This window comes from Macaca thibetana, chromosome X, assembly GCF_024542745.1.
Source record: "Macaca thibetana thibetana isolate TM-01 chromosome X, ASM2454274v1, whole genome shotgun sequence".
Lineage (NCBI taxonomy): Eukaryota > Metazoa > Chordata > Mammalia > Primates > Cercopithecidae > Macaca > Macaca thibetana.
Window position 1 is genome coordinate 123,172,903 of NC_065598.1, and position 9,450 is coordinate 123,182,352.

At 34.8% G+C, this 9,450-nt stretch overlaps 1 pseudogene; it reads right to left on the bottom strand.

Moving 5' to 3' along the window:
• Window positions 1-6,407: 6,407 nt before the first annotated feature.
• On the bottom strand, window positions 6,408-7,525 carry LOC126946791 (actin-related protein T1-like; annotated as a pseudogene).
• Between the last annotated feature and the right edge of the window lie 1,925 nt (window positions 7,526-9,450).

The window sequence follows — 9,450 nt, forward strand, 5'->3', positions numbered from 1 at the left end:
GGACTTTCCTTCAGATTTGATCAAGTCGGATAGAGTTGGTCAAACCGAAGGGGTAAAGGCTGAAACAACAACAAAAACAGAAACAAACAACAACAACAAAAACAGTTAAGCAGTTAAGCAAAACAAATGATCCCTTGACTTTTATTTCTTAGTGGTCTAATGGTAAGGAGAAATTAAGAACAGCTGGTTGTTAATTTGAACTTTAGCCAAGACAAACCACAAACAAGTTACTTACCTAGGGGTGTGTCTCAGGCTGAAGACTGCTCTCCACAATCCTAGGAGGAGGGAAAAATCTCATGTTTGCTGTTGGAAGTGAGCTCAAACTCCATACAGGAGTTACCTGCCTTCCATCATCACGGAAGCAGGAAAAACTTGCCTTCTTTGCATTGGAAACAAGTAAAATTCCAAAAAAAAGGAGTTGTACAGCAAAATAAACTTGAGATCTTGAACAAATTTTGGGAGATCAGGGATTCACTGGAGGGGGCGCTTCCAGTCCTCAACAAATTGTCCTATTGATGTGAGCCATAAAGATAGCTCACGCTGGTACCAAGCACTGACGGGAGATGTGTCAAAGGACAGGGGTGCCTCCACTCAGAATCCCTCCATGGTTACAAAAATGTAAACCCTGTAAATCTGAGACAGGCCTCAGTTAATTTAAAAAGTTTATTTTGCCAAGGCTGAGGATGTGTGCCTGTGATGTAGCCTCAGGAGGTCCTGACAACATGTGTCCGGGGCAGTCAGAGCACATTTTGGTTTTGTAGATTTTAGGGAGACATGAAACATCAACCAACATATGTAAGATGAACATTGGTTTGGTTTGGAAAGGCGGGGCAGCTTGAAGTGGGGAGAAGGCTTCCAGGTCATAGGTTGATAAGAAACAAGTGGCTGTATTCTTTTGAATTTCTGATTAATTTCTCCAAAGCAGGCAATCCGATATGCATTTATCTCAAGTGCAGAGGGGTGACTTTGAATAGAATGTGAGGCAGGTTTGCCCTAAGCAGTTCCCAGCATGACTTTTCCTTTAGCTTAGTGGTTTTGGGGACCCAAGATATTTTTCTTTCACAGTAACTACATAGGTATACATAAAAGCCAGAATTATTGCACATTTGACTTTTAACTCCTCTTTTTTCCTATACAATTAAAAGTTAAGTGCATAAAACAATCATTATTAATCAATGTTAATGTATACACAATGTATAAAAATGTCATCTTTGACAATAACAATGGAGGACAAACATGTATAGAAATAAAGTGTTTGTGTACTATTGAAACAGCATTATTATTCAAGCTCGTTAAGTTTATTGTATAAGATTAAGATGTTAATTGCAGTTGCCAAGGAAACCACTAAGAAAATAACTGAAAATATAAAGAAATGGAAAAAAGAAGGGAATGAAAATTGTGCACTATAAAAAATAAAACAAATATAAAAAAGATAATGGAAAAATTGAAAAATAAGGTATAAATAAGACATGCAGACAACAAGTAGCTAAATGACATAAGTGTTTTCCTAATCAGTAATTGTTTTAAATAAAAATGAATTAAACTCTTCAATTAAAAATAATATGGACAGAATAGATAAAAACATTACACATATACACTGCTTAAAAGACACTCTCTTTACCTACAAAGACACAAAAAATTAAAACTAAAGAGGTGAAAAAGACGTTTTACATAAGTAGTAACCTAAAGAGAGTGACTATGCTAATATCAGACAAAAGAGATTTTAAGTCAGAAAATATTTATTTCAACAGTGTACAAATACTTATCAAGAGATTAAGAACATATCACATTGATAAAAGGCTCAATTCATTAAGAATATATAATAATTATTATAAATATATACTCACAACCAATATAGCTCAAAAGTATATGGGGAAAAATTGATAGAATTGGTCTTCTAGCCATTGTGTCTGGGTTCACTGAGGCTGTGCCTTTGGTTTATAGCTTGGAGATAGTTAGGGTCACAGAATCTGTAGTTCTAACATGGACTTACCATGTTTTCATTCCTCATCTTTCCTACCAATACTGTTGTATTTTTTCACATGGCTTGTTTGAAAACACAGTAAGTTGAAAACAGACAGTTGATACTTACCTGGCAGGGGAGATACCATGATCACGAAAACAGACAATTGAAAGGTTTGCTGAGAAATTGACTCTAATATTTCAAGAAAAATATAAATAATTTTTTTGTCCTGAAATCTCTCAGAAGTACAGATCTACATATGTATGCCTGTCAATAAGTGTCAAAAAGTTGATCCAGGTATCCTGAAGGCCCATCAGAACAGCTTTATCTTGTATAGCAATCTGTGATTGCCTAAGGTGCTAACTTTCTAGGTGGACCTATGAGAGGTGTGCTGTCAGTATGGAGAAAAATAACAATGCACTAATTGTTGCCAGCTTTGAAAATGTAGTTCAGAACAAGCATCAGATCTGAAAGAAAAGTTCTAGGGCCTTTCGACATGGCTACCTCTGATTATCATTAAGCATCCTCTTCTTCACATGAAAAAAATGTAAGGAAGTAAAACCCAATTTTGGTGAATGCAACCCCTAGTTCTGCATATCAGATTTTTGAATTGATATTCTTTCCTTTTCCAATATGGTGTTCTTTTGTCCAGAAAAAAAAATGAATGTACCAAGAAAATGGTCATCAGACTCACTACCCTACTCTTGCTCCGTTAGTTATCCACATTAGGGAAGGAAAAATAAATTGCATATTAAAATTGCAGCGACATGGGTACCTCCTCCTGTAATTCACTGTGACTAAAATCACTGGATTATCACATTAGTTCCTCTCTAGCAACTTGTGTTTCTGTTGGTGTCATGTTGAGAGAAAGGTAGAAATGCCTGACTATATTTTAAAGGTTAAAATTTCATACTCAGAATTGTAAAAATAGGAGAATAAAATATCAAACTTATTTTTCTAGAAAAGTTATTGAGAATAATAATTCTCTTAATATATGGGCTGGAGATACATTTATTTTCATTAACAAACTTTATTAAAGTTAGTCAAATACCTGAGTTTTTAAATACTGGACTTTGAGAATTTATATACTGTTCATCAACTCTGTTTGATATGAGAACACTGTAGAAGTAGACAATTTATTCTAGTAATTTTGATCAAATTTATAGTCTTATTTATATGTAATGAAATTTTTTAATGTCACTGTTTAGAAGCATTGTATGAAATCATTTGGTTACAAATAAAAAATAGTTTAAAAGAAAAAAAAATGAGCAGAACTGAAGCTAGAAACAGTTCTACAATATTAAGTAGACTTCAATACCGCACTTTCAATAATGGACAGAAAAAACAAACAGAAAATGAATGAGAGGTAAGACTGGAGCAACACATAAATGAATTAGAACTAATGGATATATACAGAACACTACACACAACAACAGCAAGTTATAAATTCTTCTTTAGTACATCTGGAAAATTCTCCAGGATAGCATATATGCTGGGCCACAAAACAAGTCTTAATACATATAAAAAGACTGAAATATTATGATATTTTCTAATCAGAAAAATAAAAATGGAAATAAATAACCAAAGGAAAACTTGGAAACCCATAGATATTTGGAAATTAAGCAACAATATTGAACAATGAAGAGTCAAAGAAGAAATTAAGAGATTTTTAAAATATATTGAGAAGAAAGAAAATAAAAACACAACAAAACTTATGGGATGCAGACATAGCACTTTTCAGAGGGAAATATATAACCATACACATCTAAATTACAAAGAAGCAAGATTACTAATCAATAACTTAAGCGTAAATCTTAAGGAACTAAAAACAGGTTAAAATAAACCTAAATATATCAGCAGGAAGGGAATAATAAATATTAGAGCAGAGACAAATAAAAATATGAAATAGACAATAGAATAAATCAAAGAAACTAAAACTGTGTTCATTGAAAATATCTACAAAATTGATAAGATTTTAGGAAGACTCCAATTGTTAACAACAAAATGAAAGAGGGATGCCACTATCTACAGAAATGAAAAGGATCATAAGAGAATGCTATAAATAACTGTACAGGAACAAATTGGATAACCATCTTACTGTACTGAAAACCACTAAAGAGAATGTATCACTATTCAAAAACCTCCCAATAAAGAAAAGAACAGGACTAGGTAGCTTCACTCATGAATTTTACCAAACATTTAAAGAGGAATTATACCAATTCTTCTCAAAAGCTTTCAAAATATAAAATAATTCATTCTATGTGGCCAAATTTTTCATAACACCAAAGCTAAACAAAGACACTACAAAAAAGAAAATTACAGATTAATATTGTTTATGAATATATATGTAAAAATTCTCAACAAAATATTAACAAACCTAAATCAGCAGCACATTAAAAGGACTATTCATTACAACAAAATGGGATTCATCCCAGGAATTCAAAAGCAGTTTAGCATATGTAAATCAATCAAAGTAATACACCACACCAACAGAATGAAGAAAAAGTTGACACATTAAAAAAACATAAACAACATAATCTCAAATGATGCACAGAAAGCTTTTGGCAAAGTCCACAACCTTTTTATAATGTAAACAATCTATTAACTAGACATATAAAGAAATATCCTCAACATGACAAAGACCACATATGAAAAATGTACAGTTAACATCATACTCAATAGAGAGAGACTACAAGATTTGACCCTAAGATCAGGAAGAATAAAAGGATGGCTGCTTTCACAGTTCCTATTCAAGTATAGTACTGAAAGTTGTACCCAGATCAACTTGGCAAGAACAAGATTTAAAAATGCATCTAAGCTGGAAAGGGAGAAGCAAAATTATCTCTGTTTACAGACGATATGTACTTACATGTAGAAAATTCTAAGGAATAAACATATACACAGAAACATTAGAGCTAGTAAACAAATTTAGTCAGGTTGTAGGCTATGAAATCAACAAGCAAATATCAGTTGTATTTCTGTACATTACTAAAGACCAGCCTGAAAAGAAAATGAATTAATTCAACTTACAACAGAATAAAATCATACTTAGGAATGAACTTAAAAGGAACAAAACTTGTACACTGAAAACTGGAAAACATTGCTGAAAAATGTCAAAGATACCCATATATGTCAAAATATATCTTTTATGCATATATTGGAATAGTTGGCATTGTTAAGATGACAATACTAAAAATGTGATATACAAGTTCAATACATTCCTTATTAAAATTTTAATGGTGTTTGTTACAAAAATGGAGAAACCTGTGCTAAAACCCAAATCTATTGGATTTTAAGGATTTCAAGGAACCCCAAATAACCAAATTAATTTTGAAAATGCAGAACAAAATTGGAGAACTCACACTTCCTAATTACAAAATTTACTCTAAAGCAACTGTAATAAAATCAGTGTGGTCATAGCATAAAGATAAGCTTATATATTGATGGAATAGAATTGAGAGTTCAGAAATAAACCTATATATATAAGTTCAATTGATTTTCAACAAGGGTGTCAAGACCATACAATGGGAAAAAACAGTATCTTCAACAGTGTTGGAAAAACAGGATAGTCATATACAAAAGAATGAAGCTGGAAAATTATCTCATGCTGCATAAAAAAACAATTAACTCAAAATGAATAAAAACCCTAAGTGTAAGAACTGACACCATGAGATTCTCAGAAGAAAACTTAGGAGTAAATCTTCATGACCTTGAAATTGGTAATGGTTTCTTAAATATGATACCAAATGAATATGGAAAAAAATAAATTGGACTTTATCAAAATAAATTTTTGCACATCAAATGATAATATCGAGAGAGTAGAAAGCCAAACCAATAAATAGGAGAACAAAACTCGTATATATAATAGCAGTGTAATATCTGGACTATATAAAGAACTCCTAAACTAGATGGCCACACTACACACAAGCCAATTAAAAAATAGGCTAAGGACTGACTAAATATTTCTCCAAAGAAGATATAGAAATAGTAAATAAGCACATAAAAATGCTAGACATCACTAACCATTATGGTAATGCAAATAAAAATCACAATGAGATACCACTTTCCAATGGCTATTATTCAAAAAGCAAAAAACTAGCAGTGTTGTCAGCAAGGAGGATAAAACAGACTCTTACATTGATGATGGGAGTGTAAAGCAGTGAGGGTACTGGAAAAGCACTCTGGCAGTCCTCAAAAAGTTAAAAAAAGAATTAGTAAATGACCCATAAAATACACTTACAGGTATATAGCCAAAAGAATTTAGCGGGGACTCAAGTAGATACTTGTACAATATTTACAACAATGTGCAAAGAAAAATATACGGAAACACAAAATGTGAAAACACTTTTATTCAACATCCTGAAAAAGCCTGAAGGACAGTGGCACCTCCCACTGGTGCTTCTGTGATCTCACCCATCAAGTTGTTCCCTGAACTCAAGGATCTTTAAAAGCATCTTCTCCGAACCACAGATGTCCCATAATCACTAAAATCTGCAGAGGTAACCCACATTTGTTTGAAACTGCTCAGAGAGGTCATGATGGATACACCAATCCACAAAAAGAAGCATTGAGCAGGAGAAGCCGTAATTTTGATGTGAGTACCTTTGGAAGCTTTCTTTCATAAGCCTTTCCTCTGGCCCAGAAAATAGAGTGGTGCCCCCAGACAGTACAATCTCTGCAAAAGCATTCTCTGGATGTCAGTGTCACAGTTCATGATGCTGCTGGAGGCCATTTTTGAGAGTCCCGGGCTGTGGATTCCCAGCTGGTCGGGGCAAAAAGAACTTCGGGCACTGGGTACAGTTGGTCCCCAATGTGGATGATGTTCCCATCTGGCAGTTTGTATTCTCTCAGGATGTCTCCGACCTCTTGCATAGCTTTTTATGTGACTCTAAGGCGATGTTGCACAGCTTCCCTTTGATGTTATTTACCAAAGCCTTGTAGAGTATGCAAGGAAAAGTATACCCACTAGCAAAGAGGAGCCAGGTGAGGTGCTCTATGATGTCCCTCCCTGCCACAAAGAGCTTGGTGACTGCACGAGGCAGCGAGTAACTCTCATAGATGTGGACAGTGCAAATGACCCAATCTCCACTATCCACCATCAGGCCTGTAACACAGGCAGAGGCAGAGTGCTGCCACTGCATGGTTAGACAAGTAGAAAGCAGGGACACTGAAGTTCTCAAACATCATTTCTGCAAGCTTTTCTCAAATTTCTCTAGCGGTCTAAGAGGGCTCAGTCATAAGTATAGGCTGTTGACTGGGATTTTTTCTGAGCTCTCACTCAAAGAGATGTTTCCAGAGTTTCTCCATGTCATCGCATCCTGGTACCAGCCCACACTCATTGGGGTAGTGCAGATATAAGTCCTCCTACTTGTACAAGGGTTCTTGCCCCCTGAAGTACCTCTTCTGGTTGGGTCTTGCTGAAGGCATGTTGCATTTAGGACGTCCCAAGATGCAGTTGTTGACATGGTGGCATCCAATCTCTCCAGACAGGCCGGCTTTGCAGAGTCTTGAACCATTGTTAAAAATTACAGCTGGCACATCTAATACATGTGGATTAAACATGTCTGTAGCATGTTCTACTGGACTTCCCCAAAATAAAGAAAGAACACTTAGGTTACTTTATGAGAAAACAGACACCTTTGTAAGTTTTAAGGCCACAGGGTTCCAAAATTCTCAGGTTGTCACTCAGGCAGAGCTAGCTGGAAGCCTCCAGTCCACCAAAATACCCCATCCTCAATCCCTGAGTCTTGTCTCCTTTCTATAGACCCAGGATCTGCTGAAACGATTTCAGGGATGATTGCCCTCTGTGTAACAATCCAGACAAGGCCACAATTGTCTTGGTAAGCATGAGAGGGCAGGGGTCTTTGAGCAACTAGTATTTCCTAATTTGTCATATAGGAAACCAAGGAAGGCAAACCATACCTATAGAGAGCTTTGATAAGTCTGTGACTCCAAAGAAGAGGCCTCTAGTTATAGAACAAAGTGAAGCTGCCAGTCCATAGGTTTGTCCCAGAGTCCTTTTCTTTCTGCTCTGCTGAACTGCTTGTTGTGGAATGACAAAAATACATTTCATTTTGAAGGAGAAAAACTAAGCACTAGATACAGGTGAATTTCTGATTTGAGATACCTGCAACTCAGTTCCAGCAGGCACTTAGAATGTTTTTTTTTTTCTGTTACATTTTCAAAAACAATTTTATTGAGATAATTTTACATAACAACCAATTTACCCCTTTGCAATTATATAACTCAATGTTTTCTAGCATATTTGCTAATATCTGCACATTACAAAAGTGAATCAAAATATTTTTATCACTAAAAAGAAACCCCATATTCTTTAGCTACCACCTTCTCTTCAAACCACCCTCCAGATCCTTAAATGACCACTAATGTATTTTCCATCTCTATGTATTTACCAGTTCTTCATATTTCTTACAGTGCAATTATACAATATATGGTATTTTGTGACTGGCTTCATTCGCTTTACATAACGTTTTCAAGGTTCGTTCAATGTTCGCATATAACACATTTTGTTTATCCATCTATCAGTTGATAGACATTTGGATTTCTTTCACTATTTGACTACTATAAAATATGCTGCTTGAAACAATCTTATATATATTTGTGTGTGAATTTATATCTTCATTTCTTCCGGTTATATATCTAAGTGGAAAAGCTGAGTCATATATGGTAACTCTAAGTATAATTATTTCTGGAATTTTTAGTCTTTTTCTCAAAGTGTCTGAGACATTTAAGTTCCTAACAGCAGAGTTGGTGAGGTTCTCCACATGTTTGCCAATGCTAATTAATACATTTTTTATTCTAGGGTGAGGTTCTCCACATGTTTGCCAAGGCTAATTAATACATTTTTTATTCTAGGGTGAGGTTCTCCACATGTTTGCCAATGCTAATTAATGCATTTTTGATTCTAGGCATCATAGTAGGTGTGAAGTGGCATCTCATTATGGTTTAGACTTACATTTCATTGATGACTAGTGAAAAAGGAAATGCAAATCAAAACCACAATGATATTACTTCACAATCACTAAGATGGCTGTTATAGAACAACAGGAAATATTGAGTGTTATTGAGGATGTGGAGAAATTGGAGACCTCATTTATTGCTGGTGGTAATATAAAATGGTTCAGTCACTGCATATCTTATTCATTTTCTGCTGATATAACAAATATCACAGACCAGGTAATTAAAAAAAAATGTTTATTTGGCTCACAATTCTAGAGGCTGGGCAGGCTAAAAGCATAGCGCCAGCACCTAGTGAGGGTCACCACATAGTGGAAGGCATAGGGAGAGAAAAAATGTGAACAGTATTAATCCTTTTGTCAAGAGCCCAATCTGGTAATAACAAACCAATTTCCATGATAATAGCATTAACCTACTCATGAGGGCTTTACCCTCATAACCAAGTCCTCTCTTAAAGGTCCCCATCTTAATACCATCAAAATGGCAGTTAAATTTCAACATGAGTTTTG